This window comes from Sapajus apella, unplaced genomic scaffold (genome assembly GCF_009761245.1).
Source record: "Sapajus apella isolate SASKATOON/1434 unplaced genomic scaffold, GSC_monkey_1.0 scaffold15, whole genome shotgun sequence".
In the NCBI taxonomy this organism is placed as follows: Eukaryota; Metazoa; Chordata; class Mammalia; order Primates; family Cebidae; genus Sapajus; species Sapajus apella.
This window is the reverse complement of record NW_022436955.1, coordinates 10,606,993-10,626,828: the sequence shown is the minus strand read 5'-3', so window position 1 is coordinate 10,626,828 and position 19,836 is coordinate 10,606,993. Positions and strand designations below refer to the sequence as shown.

The following is a 19,836-nucleotide window of genomic DNA, read 5'->3' as shown; positions in this document are numbered from 1 at the left end:
TTGAAAACCATCATACACATGAAAAAAAAAAGATTAAACTTATTTATATAAACTCTGTAAATATGAATAAAATGATAAAATTAAAAATCACAGTAAAGTATATGCATAAACCGTATCTTGTGACCACAGTCTTTATTGACTGACTGACTGAGATGGTGTCTGTGTTGCCCAAACTGGAGTGCAGTGGCATGATCTCAGCTCACTGCAACCTCTGCCTCCCAGGTTCAAGCAATTCTCCTGCCTTGGACTCCCGAGTGGCTGGGATTACAGGTGCTCACCACCACACCTTGCTAATTTTTTGTTTTGTTTCTATTTTCAGTAGAGAAGAGGTTTCACCATGTTGCCCAGGATAGTCTCGAACTCCTTAATTAAGGCAATCAGCCCACCTTGGCCTCCAAAAGTGCTAGGATTATAGATGTGAGCTACCACATCCAGCCAGACACTTTGATTTTTGAATGTTGGGTAGAAAGATGAAAAACAACTGGAAGCCACCACCCTCTGAAGAGAGCATGCAGCACTGCTTCCCTCAACGTGGGTTCCTGGAGCCACGCAGGGTCAGGCTCTTGACACTTCCCTTCAGTTTTACAGGCTATCTCATCATTTCCTGATAACTAATCTTTTTTTCTTTTTCTGTCTTGTTAACCAGAGTTGACTTCTACTGCTTTTAACCAAAAAACCTTAACTAATGTAATATTTACTATTATACCACATTGAGTAGTATGTGGTTATCTTTAGGTGTCCATAAATAATACAGGGCAAACCACTGTTATCCTTTAAATGGGATTTATGGAATTTAATTCAAGCTATTTCACAGTCTTCTATTTATTTATTTTTGACTTTTCCCAATCTGCAACAGTAAGCTGAATCAGTCTTTTAAATATAGAAAAGTTTTAAGGTCACAGGGCTTGACTATATGTAGTATGAATCATTTGTCTAGAAACTAGTAAGTTAACCTAAAATCCACTTATTTCAACTCCCTGTTGAAATTCTTAAATACTATAACAAAATCAAGTCAGACAATAAGGCCAGGCACCAGTGGCTCATGCCTGTTATCCCAGTACTTTGGAGGCCAAACTGTGCGGATCACCTGAGGCCAGGAGTTTAAGACCTGCCTGGGTCACATAAAGAAACCTCACCTCTAAAAAGTAAAAAAAGTAATAAACTTAACCAAGCATCTTGAATTCTTAATAAATGAAATATATTTATTCCTTACACATAATACCTTTAGATGAGAAAATTAGCTAGCCTTCCTATTATATCACATCCAACAAGTACATCTGCTTATACATTAGAGAAATAATGAAAATGAATATCCTGGGATATTGTAACATTTCACGTCACTGACAAATTAAATATGTTCACTATACTTTATGCACTGAGGTTTTAAAAAGTATCAATAAATTTTAAAAAGATCTTCAAGACTGCTGAAACCAAAAGTTATCTCTCATCTGGTGAACCTTCAGCTTTATCAGAAAACTCCTACATCCGGCCAGGCACAGTGGCTCACCTAAGGTCAGGAGTTCTAGACCAGCCTGACCAACATGGAGAAACTCCATCTCTACTAAAAATTCAAAATTAGCCGGGCATGGTGGCACATGTATATAATCCCAGCTACTCAGAAGGCTGAGGCAGGAGAATCGCTTGAACCTAGGAGGCGGAGGCTGTGATGAGCAAGATCGTGCCATTGCACTCCAGCCTGGGTAACAAGAGTAAAACTCCATCTCAAAAAAAAAAAAAGAAAGAAAGAAAGAAAAAAAGAAAAAACTTTTATATTCTGGCTGGGTGCAGTAGCTCACGCCTGTAATCTCAGCACTTTGGGAGGCCAAGGCAGGCGGATCACCTGAGCTCAGTCAGGAGTTCGAGACCAGCCTGGCCAACATGGCAAAACCCCATCTCTACTGAAAATACAAAAATTAGCTGGGCATGGTGGCACACTGCTACAATCCCAGCTACTCGAGAGGCTGAGGGAAGACAACCACTTGAACTCGGGAGGCAGAGGTTGCAGTGAGCAGAGATAGTACCACTGCACTCCGGCCTGGGTGACAGAGTGTGATTAATCTTAAAAAAAAAAAAAAGAAAAAAAATTCCTACATCCTTACTCTGTGGAATTAATTGAGGTTTTACACTTGCATTAACTTTTCTTCTGGAAAAAAATACCCAATTTCTTCACCAATCTTTTTCAAGTAAATAACTCTAGAACAAAAAATGCTTTAGGTATACATCATACCAAAATTTAGATCATTTTTGATCGCTACATTAACTCTCATATTGGCTTAAAATAAAATTGTTTCCAAGAGTAATTATCTACCCAGAAAGGATGGTGCTAATTACCCTAAGATGAATATGTTACTGTGATCCAGATAAATAATGTAAATTTATTACAGTTCCTACAATCTTCCCACTCCTAATACCACACTAACCTAATAGCTACTTTTAAAAACATAATTTTAGGGCTGGGTGCAGTGGCTCACGCCTGTAATCCCAGTACTTTGGGAGGCTGAGGCAGGCAGATCACGAGGTCAGGAGTTCAAGACCAGCCTGGCCAACACAGTGAAACCCTGTCTCTACTAAAAACACAAAAATTAGCTGGGCGTGCTGGCAGGCGCCTGTAATCCAAGCTACTCCGGAGGCTGAGGCAGGAGAATTGCTTAAACCCGGGAGGCGGAGGTTTTAGTGAGCCAAGATTGCACCAGTGCACTCCAGCCTGGGTAACGGAGCTAGACTCCATCACAAAAACCAACCAACCCATAATTTTAGGTTTTTTCTACTTCGTTTAAACATGAGCTTCTGAATGAACCTGCATTGGTTAATATTTACTGGCTTGAACAAGATTTTTTAAATGCAGAGGAAGCGGGAATTCTTCAGTGAGTTTTCAAAACTGCAGATTATCAAATACATCTTTGTTAACAAGGCTTTTCATTTACCTGCATCAAATATATTTCCTTTGGGAAATCCAGTGCTTTGTGGGCTAAAATCTGGCATTATTTATCACCTATATAATTACATAAAAATTAGTAAAACAGTTTCTCATTTTGAGGGAAAAGCTGGAAACAATTTTTTTTTAAACTCATTTCAGTAGTCTCTTCAGAGTCTTAGATTCTTTTGTTTTTAGAGATGTTTAATAACAATTACTGACTTCCAGTCAATTATAAACATGCTACAAAAATTACCCAGATACCTTTAAAATAGTACTCACAGAATTTATGTCTTCTGATTGGGCTCATATCTGTAATCCAAGCCCTTTGGGAGGCCAAGGCAGGAGGTCAGGAGTTCAAGACCAGTCTGGCCAACATGGTGAAACTCTGTCTCTACTAAAAATACAAAACTTAGCTGGGCGTTGGGGTGCATGCCTATAGTCTCAGCTACTTGGGAGGCTGAGGCAGGAAAATCGCTTGAACCTGGGAGGCAGAGGTTGCAGTGAGCTAAGGTTGTACCACTGCACTCTAGCCTAGGAGACAGAGGAAGACTCTGTCTAAAAAAAAAAAAAAAAAAAAAAATTATGCCTTCCTAGTACATATTTGTGTCATTCCCCTTCACTACTGAACCCAATCATTTCTGCTAAAGGCTGCAATAGGCCACACTGAACCAGTTTCTACTTATATTGGAAAATAACCAAAATACAACAGGTTCCATTTCTCCTCCTATTAGGACCAAGGGAAATAGTCTACAGTTGCAGCTGAAACCGTTTAACCACACATTTCCTTCTGTTCTGATAAGTGCTCATTCCCTTCCACGCTGTGCATTTAAAACTCCACCAATGGCACCAAATCAAACAAGTGACTATGACGACCTCTGCTCAACCCCTCACAAAACCTAAAAACAACTTATTTGATCTCAGTGAAATCTGATTTACCATTATCTCTCATGAAGATTCCCACCCATTCCTTCTGACAGGAAGAGGAAGTAGCATGCAGTGGGGATTGTCATTTCAAGTATCAGCACACCTCATTTTAAATTCTAGAGATCTTTTCTAATAGCAGAGAAAAGTAAAATTCACACCACTTTAATTAGATTTTATAACATTCATCAATGATTTACATTCTTTAGAAATGAAGATTCCACAATCTTTTAGCTTATTTTATTTATTAATTTTTTTTGAGACGGAGTTGCTCTGTTACCCAGGCTGGAGTGCAATGGCGCAATCTTGGCCGACTGCAACCTCCGCCTCCCAGGTTCAAGCGATTCTCCTGCCTCAGCCTCCTGAGTAGCTGGGATTACAGGTGCATGCCACCATGACCTGCTAATTTTTGTATTTTCAGTAGAGACAGGGTTTCGACATGTTGGCTAGGCTGGTCTCAAACTCCTGACCTCAGGTGATCCGCCTGCCTTGGCCTCCCAAAGTCCTGGGGTTACAGGCGTGAGCCACTGTCCCTGGCCAACTTATTCATATTAATGTCCATAGTTCAAAAATAGTTTTCTTATAAAATTACTAAATTTTTTTAAAAGCCCATTTATTATTTCTTTTCTTTACATGAGCAAGGATTTCAGAAATCAATATATTTCTTTATAAATATTCTTTCACAACAAAGAGAACCAACAATCTGTTTTGGGAAATTTCTAAATAGTTTCAGAAAATGACTAAAATTCTTTGTTTTTTTTGAGATGGGGTTTCACTCATCGCCCACACTGGAATGCAACTGATGTGATCTCGGCTAATTACAATCTCTGCCTCCTGGGTTCAACGAATTCTCCTGCCTCAGCCTCCAGAATAGCTGGGAGTACAGGGGCCCACCACCATGCCCCACTAATTTTTGTGTTTTTAGTATAGACAGGGTTTCACCAAGTTGGCTAGGCTAGTCTCAACCTCCTGACCTCAGGTGATCCCCCCACCTCAGCCTTCCAAAGTGCTGGGATTACAGGCGTGAGCCACCGTGTCCAACCAGAAAATGACAACATTTTTAATCAAGAAGAGTGTCTGCAATTATAATTTTAAAAAATTTAGACAATCCTATGATTTATTTAGATGTTCTCATTCAAATAAATACAGTTTTATGTGTAGATCTTCAAAGGAAATGGTGCTTTCATGCATTCATGAATACCAAACCTCAAAGTATAAAGAAAATAAAATTCTGTCTCTTAACTGTTTGGCATTTTATAATGTAATCCAATAATGTCATTTAATACACAGTGAAATATTCCTGTCAAAAAAAAAGTAATTTAAGCACAAAGGCAGTTTTTCACTGAAAATGATGATTCCTTATTTCAAACTTTAAAAGAAAAGTTATTAGAATATGAAGTAGGGATTAAACCCATTGTCCTAGAACAATGAAATATTTTATACAAAATGGATCTAAAATGGATAAACAGATGCAGCTAACCATACATAAGAAAAACAATACTTTATTTTTCCAAAAGTAAAGTATCACAAATATGTTTGAGACTTTACACAGGTTAAAAAGTGACTACAGTCTCACATTTTATGTTATTTTGGAAAAGGGAAAAGCTAGTTAAACACAATTTTTAATCATCTCAAGCTCTAAATATAAAGTATTTGTGATGTTACATCCAATCTAAATCACCTTATTTTCACATTCTGTAGCTTTAAATTTCCCATCACTCATGCAGTAGAGCTTTAGCAAAACCATGTTTGTACTATCAACTGTGGTATTACCTATACAATGGGATATTACTTGGTCATAAAAAGGAATGAAATGTTGATATATAAAACAACACAGAATGAACCTTGGAAACAATAAGTGAATGAAGCTAGAAAAAGGCCACATATTATATGAAACGTCCAGAAACCCGGCTGGGCGTAGTGGCTCATGTCTGTAATCCCAGCACTTTGGGAGGCCAAGGTGGGCGGATTATCTGAGGTCAGGAGCTCTAGACCAGCCTGACTAATGTGGAGAAACCCCGTCTCTACTAAAAATACAAAATTAGCTGGGCGAGGTGGTGCATGCCTGTAATCCCAGCTACTCAGGAGGCTAAGGCAGGAGAATTGCTTGAACCCGGGAGGCAGAGGTTGCGGTGAGCCAAGATCCACCATTGCACTCTAGTCTGGGCAACAACAAAACTTCGTCTAAAAATAAATAAAATAAAATAAAATAAAGTAAAAAAGAAAAGTCCAGAAAGGTAAATCTAGAGCAACAGAAAGGAGATAAGTAGTTGCCAGGGGCACAGGGGAGTGACAAATGAGGAGTAACTACTGCTACGTGTGGGATTTCTTTACGGGGTGATGAAAATGTTTTGAAATTAAATAGTAATGATTTTTGTAGAAATCTGAATATGCTAAAAATCAATGAACTGTGCACTCTGAAAGAGTGAATTTTATGGTATGTGAATTCTTTTTTTTTTTGAGACGGAGTCTCGCTCTTGTTACCCAGGCTGGAGTGCAATGGCACGATCTCGGCTCACCACAACCTCCGCCTGGGTTCAGGCAATTCTCCTGCCTCAGCCTCCTGAGTAGCCGGGACTACAGGCACACGCCACCATGCCCAGCTAATTTTTTGTATTTTTAGTAGAGACGGGGTTTCACCATGTTGACCAGGATGGTCTCGATCTCTTGACCTCGTGATCCACCCGCCTCGGCCTCCCAAAGTGCTGGGATTACAGGCTTGAGCCACCGTGCCCGGCCAGTATGTGAATTCTTAATGAGCTGTCATTTTTAAAAGCTGCTGCCAGGAGTGGTGGCTCACCCCTGTAACCTTAGCACACTTTGGGAGGCCACAGTAAGAGGACTGCTTGAGCTCAAGAGTTCAAGACCAGCCAGGGCAACACAGTGAGACCTCATCTCTACAAAAAATTCAAAAAATCAGTCAGGTGTAGTGTTGTACACCTGCAGTCTCCGCTACTCTCTGTAGGCTGAGGTGGGAGGACTGCTTGAGCCCAGGAGGTCGAGGCTGCAGTGAGCCATGATCATGCCACTGCACTCCAGACTGGGCAAGACTCTGGCTCAAAAAATTTTTTTAAAAAAAGAAAAATGAAAGTTTGCAACAATTTTTATCTATTACATTTAGGTGACATCTATGAGATATCCAAATAAAGATTTTGAGGAGGCAGTTACATATGGTATTCCAGCAATCTGAGAAGAGATCTGGGCTAATGTTATAAATCTGGCAATCATCAACAATGCTGTCGTATTTGAATCCAGAGGAAAGGAAGAGACCCCGGAGTAAGCAGGGGACAAGAAGAGGGCCCAGGAAGAATCTCGAGGAAGTCCAACAAATTCAGATGCTGGGTAGAAGAAAAAATACCCAGCAGAGCAGGTTATGAACAGCCAGTGAGGAAACCTGTAAGGAGCACAGCACTTACAAGTTTAAGTTATAGGCCCCCATTTAAAACTTCCCATTTGTTGGCAGCCTTAAATGGAGTTCAGAAAACCTCCAGGGGTTTGGGCTTACAGACATGTTTTGACAAGACCAGAAACTTCCCAAAATTCTGTGTAAAAATGTATGTGTTTGAGCCCATGTGTATTTTTCTTTTTCTTTCTTTTTTTTTTTTTTTGAGATGGAGTCTCGCTCTGTCACCCAGGCTGGAGTGCAATGGTGTGATCTTGGCTCACTGCAACCTTCACCTCCCGGGTTCAAACAATTCCTTGCCTCAGCCTCCGGAGTAGCTGGAATTACAGGAGCCTGCCACCACGCCTGGCTAATTTTTGTATTTTTATTAGAGATGGGGTTTCACCATGTTGGCCAGACTGGTCTTGAACTTCTGACCTCGTGATCCACCTGCCTCAGCCTCCCAAAGTGCTCGGATTACAGGCATGAGCCACCATGCCTAGCACCATGGGCATTTTCTAATGCAGTCCATTGCTTTCGTTAGGTACTCCAAAGGGGTGTGCAAAGCAAAAAGGATTCAATTATGATAGAAAAACTCCATTTTTCCCTTTCCCTCATAGACACAAAGATCTTTCTAATACACAGCCTGAGATAGTAAATGTTCTTCATTTAGTAAATGAACCAAACTTCTTAAGTAGCTAACTGCTACTAATCCTATGTTTTGAAATTTAAGTATCAAAGGAAGAACCTAAGTCAACTTTTCATTTATTAACCTGTACAAACAGTTCTTTGAGAGTCTGGAAGGTACTTATTCTATGAATATCTAAATTTGGAATAAGCAGTGGCATTCTTAAACGTCATTTCCTCTACAATACTATATAACTTATAGAAAAGATCACTGTTTCTAGGTATCTAAAAGAGAAATTGAAGGTACAAAGGGATGGCAGAGTTCTCTTTATTGAGTGATTCTAAAGAAGACAACTTCAAGGCAATTAAAACAGAGTAACTATAGATTTGCAAACAAGACCCCCAAGCACATCAGTACTGAGTCATAAAATCAATATATACAGAAACCAAGTGTCAAAGCTATTGAAAAAAGCAAGAAGCAGAAACTTCACTGTCAAAAAATCCCTTTCAATTGGAAGGATATCTCAGTTCTCTGTAATAAGTTGTTAGAGCTTAAACACTTGTGACTCTAGTCTATAAATTTAAGTATTAAGAAAACAGGAAGAGGGTATGAACATTCATTACTCTTTAGGTTCTCAATAAATATTTAAATACTGATTAATAGAACAGAAAACAGCTAGAATTTTTTCTTGTAAGCTTCCTATAGTAATTTCCATTTGAAAAAATCTACCTATTCTACAAATGGTTTTTTTAAGATGGGAGTCTCGCTCTGTTGTCCTGGCTGGAGTGCAATGGTGCACTCTCAGCTCACCGAAACCTCTGCCTCCTGGGTTCAAGCAATTCTGCCTTGGCCACCCAAGTAGTTGGGTTTACAGGTGCACGCCACCACGTCCAGCTAATTTTTATTTTTATTATTATTATTTTTTGAGACAGAGTCTCACTCTGTCCCTAGGTGCCAGGCTACAGTGCAGCGGCACGATCTCGGCACACTGCAATCTCTGCCTCCTGGGTTGAAGCAATTTTTCTGCCTCAGCCTCCCAAGTAGCTGAGACTACAGGCGCTCACCACTATGCCCAGCTAATTTTTCTATTTTAGTAGAGACAGGGTTTCACCATGCTGGCCAGGATGGTCTCGATCTCTTGACCTTGTGCTCCGCCCACCTCGGCCTCCCAAAGTGGTGGGATTACAGGTGTGAGCCACCGCGCCCGGCCTAATTTTTGTATTTTTAAGTAGAGATGGGGTTTCACTATGTTGGTCATGATGGTCTCTAACCCCTGACCTCATAATCCCCTCACATCAGCCTCTCAAAGTGCTGGGATTATAGGTATGAGCCACTGCACCTGGCTAACAAATGTTTATTACCTGTTAACTATGTGCAGGAAATGCTTATAAGGGCAGTGGGGCTATATGATGAGTTCAAAGAAAGATTAATTTCACCCACCCAAAAAACAGAGTCCAGATTACAAAAGCACTGCTCATTAACTTGAAGTTTTTAATGAGGAAGAATTGAATACATAAAAAAAAGAACTAAAGGCCACGAACAGTGGCTCATGCTGTGATCCCAGCACTTTGGGAGGCAGAGGTGGGCGGATTACTTGAAGTCAGGAGTTCGAGACCAACCTGGTCAACATGGCGAAATCCCATCTCTACTAAAAATAAAAAATTAGCTGGATGTGGTAGCACGCACCTGTAATCCCAGCTACTCGGGTAGCTGCGGCAGGAGAATCACTTGAACCCAGGTGGTGGAGGTTACAGTGAGCCAAGATGGCGCCACTGTACTCCACCCTGGGTGACAGAGTGAGATTCCATTTAAAAAAAAAAATGTGAATAACTAATGTGATGCCATATTCATGAATGAAAAGACTACAAATGACAATGTACCCCAAGTAATCTTTAACAAAATTCCAATGAAATATCAAAATAATGTCTTTTGTAGAATTTGAGAAGTCTACAGTTCACATAAAAGAATCAGACCATCCATAAAAATTTCAAGAAAGAATAATTTTTTGCCCTTTCAGATACTAAAACATATAATCAGTTTGTGGCAGTCAGAGACAACTTAATGGAACAGTAACAAAAAATTCAAAAATGAAATCAAGTATATCAATACTTAATATATGAAAAATGCAACACTTAAATCAATAGTAAAAGGATATTTTATTTAACCAGTGGAGTTGAAAAAGCTGGCTAACCAACCACATGGAAAAGAATAGTTTAGAACAAAATTAACATAACTAGCCAAAACAATTTTTAAAAGTTCACTAACAATCAAATATATTAAATCAGAACAAGGTAACTATTTGAAAACAAATATTCAAATAAATTGAAAAACATTTTAATAACATGTGTCAGGAGGGATAACAGGTTCTATTGTCTGGACGAATGTAAACTGGCTAACAATTTTGGGAAGGCATTTTGGGGAATACGCGTGCATTTTCCTTTGATCTAGCAATGCCATGTCTGTGAATGTGTCCTAAAACTTAATCAGAGATATACAGAAAATATTCTATTATAAGGATGTTCATTCTCAAGGGATTTTTGTAAATAATGGCAAATTATCAGAAATGATAATGATAATGAGCTGAATAAACAAAGTTCCATATTGAACACTGACCTTTAAAAAGCTGCTAGAGACTGGGCATGGTGGCTCATGCCTGTAATCCCAGCACTTTGGGAGGCTGAGGCAGACAGATCATGAGGTCAAGAGATCAAGACCATTCTGGCCAAAATGGTGAAACCCCGTCTCTACTAAAAATACAAAAATTAACTGGGTGTGGTGGTGTGCACCTGTAGTCCCAGCTACTCAGGAGGCTGCGGCAGGAGAATCGCTTGAATCGAAGAGGTGGAGGTTGCAGTGAGCTAAGGATTGGACTACTGCACTCCAGCTTGGCAACAGAGCGAGACTCTATCTAAAAAAAAAAACAATGCCTGCTAGAATCTTGGCAGCTCTGCTGATCCCTCACCACCAAAAACAAGCATGTTATACGAGATGTTTACATTATGCTGTTAATGGGAAAAGACACAATAAAATACTAGGTAAAGAACACCATTAAGTACACACACACACACACACACACACCCGTCATTATTTGCCATTGTTATATTCTATCAAGGCTATATGAACATTGAATTAGTAAACACTAAGCCATTGTTCCTAGAGGAAATACAGAGTTAGGTTCATTCTAGCCTGACATCTTCCTCAACTGATCAATACATAACCTTGTTTTACGTATGCTTCTGTTCAGACACTGTCTTCAATACATATTGCTGATTCACTAACACTGAACTCACAGCCGACAGCACTGTTAACTCACGACTGATGGGAACTTATCTAACATAGTTTCTCCATAAGGCATATCACGGCCTTCTTGCATTTAGGGAACACTAGATAGCACTTCAACACTATGCTCTTGGGCCATTTTAAACAGTGAAATCACCAACAAAAAGCACAAAATGAAAAACATAAACAGACCTTGAAAAAGACATGTATTTACAGAATAAAAGCTGAGACAAGAAGGCAGTGTATCACCTTTGTTCTACCTCAACTGGGAACATGCTATGAATGTGACTCATTTTTTAGCCACTCTGTACATGTTTGCAAATGTCACCAATGATCCTCATTCTTTGTGGATTCTGCATCTGCAAATTCATCCACTACAATTTCTTTGTAAACTCAAACTCAATACTCACAGTGCTTTCACAGTGATTCACAAATATGCCCACGTGTGTTGTATTGTACTTACTTATTTAGAGACAGGGTCTCACTCTGTCACCTAGGCTATGGTCTCACTATGTCACCTAGGCTGGGGTGCCGTGGTACAATTACAGCTCACTGCAGCCTCTACTTGCTGCTTCTCAAACAGCTGGGACTACAGGTGCATGCTACCATGCCAAGCTAGTTTTTAAATTTTTTGTAGAGATAGTGGTCTCGCTATGTTGCCTAGGCTGGTCTTGAACTCCTGGACTCAAACAATCCTCCCGCCTCGGCCTCTCAAAGTGCAGAGATTATAGGCATGAACCACCATACTTAGACATACATTTGTTTGCTTTTGCGATGAAGTCTTGCTCTGTCATCCAGGCTGGAGTGCAGTGGCACAATTTCGGCTCATTGCAACCTCCACCTCCCCGGTTCAAGTGATTCTCCTGCCACAGCCTCCTGAGTAGCTGAAAGTAAAGGCACCCACCACCATACCCGGCTAATTTCTGTATTTTTAGTAGAGATAGGGTTTCACCATGTTGGCCAGGTTGGTCTCAAACTCCTGACTTCAGGAGATCTGCCCCCCTTGGCCTCCCAAAGTGCTGAGATTACAGGCACGAGCTATCGTGCCCGGCCATTTATTTTTGAAAGAAGGAAAATATTATCCACTATGCTTATCTCAAGACAGCATGGAAAGAGTGAAAACAAAATGTGCTTTGGAATTGGAAAAAAAAAAAAAAAGGTGAGTTTAAATTCTAGCTCTATTAAATGTGTCTGAGGCAAGGGTTCCTTACATATAAAATCCAGTCTAAGTAATACTCCTTCATAGATGATAATAAAAACTAGACAAGTCAATGTACATAAAATATATGAAACATAGAGAACATCACAACCACACTGATAGTAATTTCTTTTTGTTTGTTTGTGTGCTTCTGCCCTGTGGCAGCACCAACAGTAATTTCTTTCCAAAGTAGAGACGCTGTTTTTTTTTCCCCTAACAATGTAGAGTTGTTCCTACCCACAGACCAATGAATCAGCAAACAGTAATAATGGGATGGCCGTAAGCACCCAAGAAAACAAGATATTCCACTGAAGAAGTAGGTACCCTGTCGTTTGCTATACGCTGTCGTTTGCTGTAATCATTTCTGTAGTCTATTCAACAGATTCCTTTAGAAGATACTTGGTTCTGATTCATCCTCCTTTAGCCACACGCACCTCCCTGTTCATAAATGCACAGTCAGCCACTCAACTGCCAGAGAATCTCTACAGTCATTCAATTTTGTTTGCCTCTGAATCATAACTGGGTTGCATGTATGTGTAAAAATAGTTTATTCTATAGTGATTTAATGTAATTTACCAAACTTCGTACAGTTCAAAAGAGAAATCATAAAATGAAAAACTAAAGAATGTGTCTGGAATTTAATAGACTCTGTGTGTGTATATAACATATAAATACATATTCAATAAATGGATACTAAACTCAGACTTTTGTCAAGAATAAATTAGGCCTTTTTAGAAAAGGTCTGGAGTGCAATGGCATGATCTCAGCTCACTGCAACCTCCACCTCCCGGTTTCAAGCGATTCTCTTGTCTTAGCCTCCCGAGTAGCTGTGATTACAGGTGCCCATCACCACACCCAGCTAATTTTTGTATTTTTAGTAGATACAGGTTTTGCCATGTTGGCCAGGCTCATCTCAAAATTCTGACCTTCGGTGATCCACCCACCTTGGCCTCCCAAAGTGCTGGGATTACATGTATGAGCCACTGTACCCAGCCTGTATTTTTCTTTTCTTAAATGAAAAGCTGAGCCAAGATAAATTCTGACTTTTGCATTTCAGTTGCAGTCCCCATTTCCTCTGAAAAGATGTAAAAAGGTAAAAAATCTATTAGCTAGGACGGGCGAGGTGGCTCAAGCCTGTAATCCCAGCACTTTGGGAGGCCGAGGCGGGTGGATCACGAGGTCAAGAGATCGAGACCATCCTGGTCAACATGGTGAAACCCCGTCTCTACTAAAAACACAAAAAATTAGCTGGGCATGGTGGTGCGTGCCTGTAATCCCAGCTACTCAGGGGGCTGAGGCAGGAGAATTGCCTGAACCCAGGAGGCAGAGGTTGCGGTGAGCCGAGATCGTGCCATTGCACTCCAGCCTGGGTAACATGAGTGAAGCTCCATCTCAAAAAAAAAAAAAAAACCTATCGGCTAGATTCTTGGATAAAAATACTGCACCCAATAAACAAGAGGATACTAACAAAAGAGAACATTTGTAGCACACACACAAGAAGAGCTCTATGTGAAATATCTGATAGCAGAAATTAAGATTCAATAAAAGGCTTTGAAGATAAAGTAGAGGAAATCTTCTGGAAGGCAGACCAAAAAGACAAAAGAGACAATAAGAAAATAAGGTAACAGGATCATTTTCTAACATCCAAATAGTAGGTGTTCCAGAAAGAGAATGGAAAAAACACAAGAAAGTAAGTCATCAATAAATACAAGAAAATTTCCTTATGAAGGACATAGCTGTCATACTGAAAAGGGCTGGCAAGTACCTGGCATAAGAAATGACTGTGGACCTAAACTAGGTTACATCATAGATAAATACCAAAACATGGAGACAAAGAAGATTTTACAAACTTCCAAAGAGGGTAAAGGGTCACAAACAGATCAGGAAACAGAATGACTTCAGAGATTTCAACTGCAACATTTAAACCAAGACAATGAAACAAGGCCTTCCTAATAAAAATGATCTCTAACTTCAAACTCTAAAACAAGAAAAACTTACAATAAAGTATGATGGTAGAATAAAGACACTTCAAACAAGCAAGGACCCTGTTATCCACAATAAGAGACCATAAACTAAGAAACAGGAAAACAGAAAAATTGAAAAAGAACCCCCCCCCCAAAAAAAAGAGGCCCCTCACAACTGAGGATGAACATAGAAGTCAGCATGAAAGCAGTACAATGGAGATAGAGGACAATCAGTCTAGATTCAAGAGACAGACATTCTGAGGATAGTCATCACCAAGAGACTGAGGGCAGAATGCCCATATAAGCCTTCGCCACTGCTGTGACCAGTTAAGGACACTTACTAGAGCTGACAGAGGTGATGTGCTTTGCTTTGACTTACTCCTGTAAAAAGGTAGGTCTGGAATGGGATACCAATTTTGATAAAATAATTTTTTAAAAAGGATAAAAGAAGGTAGGTCATACTGAACTTAAAAGCAGAAAATACCAGAGCAACTAACTCTCTCTGATCATATTCCTCCAGATCTCCAGCACTCTGAGAGCAATGGTTTTACAGTGTTCCAGGCACCCTTACTCCAGTGTGAGCCCTAGGTTTCCCATATTCCACTCATGACTCTGCTCACAAACTTCCCCAGGGAGGCTCTTAAAAATTCACAGGGAAGCTGAATCCAGACTTGACCCTGAGATTCCGTTCAGCTCATATTTTAGGAACTGCATCTGAAAGTGACGTAAGAGTCCTTTGTTTACACAGCCATGAAGTCTGTGCTTCCTATTTTCATAAAAAAAAAAAATTAAACAATGCATTATTTAGACATATATGCATAGGAAATAAAATGACAAAAGGGAATAAATACATCAATCAGGATAGTGATTATTTGGTGGGTATAGAGGGGTTGAGGGTTTTTCTTTTTTTGTTTTCTGAGATAGCATCTTGCTCTGTTGTATGAACACAGCTCACTGCAGCCTTGATTTCCAGGACTCAAGGGATCCTCCTGCCTCGGCCTCCCAAGTAGCTGGGACTACAGGCATGTGTCACACCTAATTATTTTATTTTTTGTAGAGGTGGGGTCTCACTTTGTTGTCCAGGCTGATCTGTAACTCCTGGGCTCAAGCCATCTTCCCTCCTCAGCCTCCACAAGTGCTGTGATTATAGGTGTGAACCACCATACCTGGTCAACTGTGGAGGCAGTGCTGTTTAACAGAAATACACAATGTGAATAACAAGTACAAGCCACATATATAACGGTAAGTTGTCTAGTAGGCATTTTTTTTTTAAGAGACAGGGTCTTGCTCCTTCACCCAGGTTGGACTGCAGTGGCACCATCACAGCTCACACAGCCTTGAACTCCTGGGCTCAAGCGACCCTCCCCCTTCAGCTTCTCCAGTAGCTAGGACTACAGACACATTTCCCACCCTGCCCAGTCATTAAATTTTTTTTTTTTTAAATTTTGTAGGGATGGGGTCTCACTATGTTGACCAGGCTGGTCTCAGACTCCTGGCCTCATGGAATCTTCCCACCCTGGCCTCCCAAAGCACTAGGATTACAGGATGAGCAACTGAACCCAGCCTAGTAGGCATTTTTTAAAAAGTAGAAAGAGGTGAAATTAATTTTAATAACGTTATTTAACACAAAACATCTAAAATTTTCAACATGGTAACAATATAAAAATTATTGTATTATCTTGAATCAGGCAAAATTGCTCAAGCCTACAATCCCGGCGCTCTGGGAGGCTGAGGCCGGTGGATTGCTTGAGCTCATGAGTTCAAGACCAGCCTGGGCAACATGAGAGGATGGCTTGATCCTGGAAGGCAGAGGTTGCAGTGAGCTGAGATCATGTCACTGCACTCCAGGTTGAGTGACAGAGCTAGAACTTGTCTCAAAAAAAATACATGTATATTGCAATATGTCACATTATTTTCCTCATACCAGGTTTCAAAATCTGTTTTGTGTTTTTTGACATACATCACATGTGAATTCACACCAGCCACATTACAAGTGTTCAACAGCCACAAGTGGATTGCATAACAGTACCGTACTGAACATCACAGTCCCAGCATACATGTCTCTTTTATTATTATTCCTAAAATGTACATGGTTTTATCTATTCTTTGTAAGACACGTGTAACAAATGAAAAATTACTTAGCAGAATTCCTAAAAGGAAAATGCATCAAGTACAGTAGTCTCCCCTTAGCCACAGTTTGGTCTCCATGGTTTCAGTTACTCCCTGTCATACTCCAAAAATGTTACATGAAAAATTCCAGAAATAAACAATTCACAAGTTTTAAATTATACTCCTCTCCAGGGAGGTGAATCATCTCTTTCTCCAGCACATCCATGCTATATAAGCAATATGTCCATTAGTTGCTTAGTAGCCGTCTTGCCTATCAGATCAACTGATGCAGTATGGCGGTGCTTATGTTCAAATAACCTTCAAATGTTCAAATAACCTTCATTTTACATTACAGTATATTGTTATTAGTATTCTACTTTATTTTTAAGTTTTTATTTTTTTCGGAGACATGGTTTTGCTCTATTGCCCAGGCTAGGGAGTCATGGCTCAATCATAGTTCACCGTAGCCTCAAACTCCTAGGTTCAAGCGATTCTCCCACCCTAGCCTCCCAAATAGCTAGGACTACAGGTGCATGCCATCATACTCAGCTAATTTTTAAACTTTTTTTGTACGGACAAGGTCTCATTATAATATTGTCTAGGGGGGTCTCAAACTCCTGGACTTAAGCAATCCTCCTGCCTTGACCTCCCAAAACACAAGGATTATAGTTGTGAGTCGCCCTGCCCAGCCATGTTCTACTTTATTATTAGTTATTGTTGTTATTCTCTTACTGTGCCTAATTTATAAATTAAACTTTATCATGGTTATACACGTATAGAAAAAAATAGCATAGACATAGGATTTGGTACTATCAACAGTACAGGAATCCCCTGAGAATCTTAGAATATATGACCCTGGATAAGGGGAGACTACTATAATAAACACACTGAAAAAGTAAAAAATGTAGGCTGGGCATGGTGCTCATGCCTGTAACCCCAGCACTTTGGGAGGCAGAGGTAAGTGGATCACTTGAGTCCAGGAGTTCAGGTCCAGCCTGGGCAACACAGACCCTGTCTCTACAGAAGACTACAAAAATTAGCTGCCCATGGTGGCACAGGCTTGTAGTCCCAGCTACTCGGGACATTTAGGTGGAAGAATCGCTTGAGCCAGGGTGATGGAGGGTGCAGTGTGCCAAGACCCATCTCTAAAAATTAAAAAAAAAAAAAAGATGACTCTTTTATTTCATCATTACTTTTAAAATCTTAATTATGAAACAATTTTAAATTTTGAAAGCTATAAAGAACTTATATAAACTTAAGATAGTAATAGTTAAACCTGAGTGAAACAGTATTAGGGAGAGAGTAAAGAAATGAAGGAAGCTGTTTGAGTAGTGTAGGGGCTTCTTTAAGCAAAGTGAGTTCAAAGTAAAGGCACAGGGATGGAGAGGCCAAGTGATCCACACACCCCGGATTCCCAAAGTGTTGGGATTACAGGCTCACACCACCACGCTCAGCCAAAGAATTGATAAGCCGTTTTCAAGCAGCTTGGTTATAATAAAAAACATTACTTACATGAGTTAGAAAAACAACTTCAGTTAAAGGTTAAAATAAAACAATGAATGTTAAATGTTGTTTTCCAATAATCAAAATGAAGTTTTAAAAGACTATATTGGGCAGGCTCGGTGGCTCACACCTGTAATCCCAGCACTTTGGGAGGCCGAGGCAGGCAGATCATGAGGTCGAGATCAAGACCATCCTGGCCAACATGGTAAAACCCCATCTCTACTAAAAATACAAAAATTAGCTGGGCATGGTGGTGCGAGCCTGTAGTCCCAGCTACTCGGGAGGCTGAGGCAGGAGAATCACTTGGACCCAGGAGGCAGAAGTTGCAATGAGCCAAGATTGTGCCATTGCACTCCAGCCTGGCAACAGAGTGAGACTCTATCTCAAAAAAAAATAAAAAGATCATATTAAGGCCAGGTACAGTGGCTCACACCTGCAATCCCAGCAATTTGGGAGGCCAAGGTGAGTGAATCACCTGAGCTCAGGAGTTCCAGACCAGCCTGGCCAACATGGTGAAACTCATCTCTACTAAAAATACAAAAATTAGCCAGGCACGGTGGCTGGTGCCTATAGTCCCAGCTACTCGGGAGGCTGAGGCACAAGAACCACTTGAACCCAGGAGGCAGAGCTTGCAGTGAGGTGAGATCGGAGATATATATATATATATATATATAGAATCAGGAGAGTAACTTGATGAACCAAATACTTTAAATAAGGCTTAGGAAGGTGGTATGTGGAGTTTGCATAAACTTACCTGATGATTACTGATTAGCAGTAGTGTAGTATGCAAAGAGCAGACTCGGGGGTAAAAAAGAAGTGGGTCTGCGTCCTGGCTCTACCAAGAAACAGGTAGCGTGACTTTTGAAGATTTACTTAGCCTCTCTGGCCTCAGTTTCCTCTAAAATCAAGCTATCACCAGATGTGTTCTAAAATCAAACACTTCTTCTGTACAATGCAGTATTAGAGAATTAGTGATAATGTAAACCATTTAGCTCAGTGCCTGGTGGTGGTGGTGATCACCATAAAAACTGCTCTGCAATTCTTAAAAAGCATTTAAGATAGTCCATGGGAGGCCAAAGAGGGAGGATCACTGGAACCCAGCCAGGAGTTCAAGACCAGACTAAGTAACATAGTGAGACCCTGTCTCTACACAAAGTTAAAAAAAAAAAGAAAAAAAAATAGCTGATGTAGTACCATGTACCTATAGTCCCAGCGAGGTGAAAGAATCGCTTGAGCCTAGGAGGGTGAGGCTGCAGTGAGCCATGGTCATGCCACTGCATTCCAGCTTGAGCAACAAACAGAACAAGACTGTCTCAAAAATAAATAAAATGGCCCGGAGTTCTGAAACATTCACAAATTAGACAATGGTGATGGTTGCACATTGTGAATATATCAAAAACCGCTCAGCGTCTGGGCGCGGCGGCTCACGCCTATAATTCCAATACTTTGGGAGGCTGAGGTGGGTAGATCACCTGAGGTCAGGAGTTCAAGACCAGCTTGACCAACATGGTAAAACCCCATCTTTACTAAAAATACAAAAAATTAGCTGAGTGTGGTGGCACATGCCTGTAATTCCAGCTACTCAGGAGGCTGAAGCAGGAAAATCACCTGAACCCAGGAGGTGGAGGTTGCAGTGAGCCAAGATCGCGCCATTGCACTCCAGCCTGGTCAATGAGCAAAACTCCATCTCAAAAGAAAAAAAAAACAAACAAAAAACCATTCAATTGTGTAATTGGTGAATTAAGATGCTGAATTTTGTTTCAATTTTTAACTTTATGTAATATCTTGATATTTTATAAATAGCTTTTTAAAAAAGTGAGTATAGTCACATTGAGAAGATGTGTTAGAAGAACCAAAAACCTTAATTCTTTCCTTCTGGTTGAAGAATCAATTAAACTTAGGTGGATGGATGAAGAGCATTGCGGGTAAGAGGGA

The 19,836-nt window shown here is 40.2% G+C and overlaps 1 protein-coding gene and 1 long non-coding RNA gene across 5 annotated transcripts in view; both read right to left on the bottom strand.

Moving 5' to 3' along the window:
• The window catches only part of CBFB (core-binding factor subunit beta), a 71,929-nt gene that overhangs the window by 29,859 nt on the left and 22,234 nt on the right, over nt 1-19,836 (bottom strand). The gene's annotated exons all lie outside the window — the stretch shown is intronic.
• Nucleotides 836-18,365, bottom strand: LOC116555531. The gene is made up of 2 exons (XR_004270570.1): nt 18,333-18,365; nt 836-1,507 (listed from the first exon to the last, which is right to left on the bottom strand). It is a non-coding gene; the product is annotated as an uncharacterized LOC116555531 (long non-coding RNA).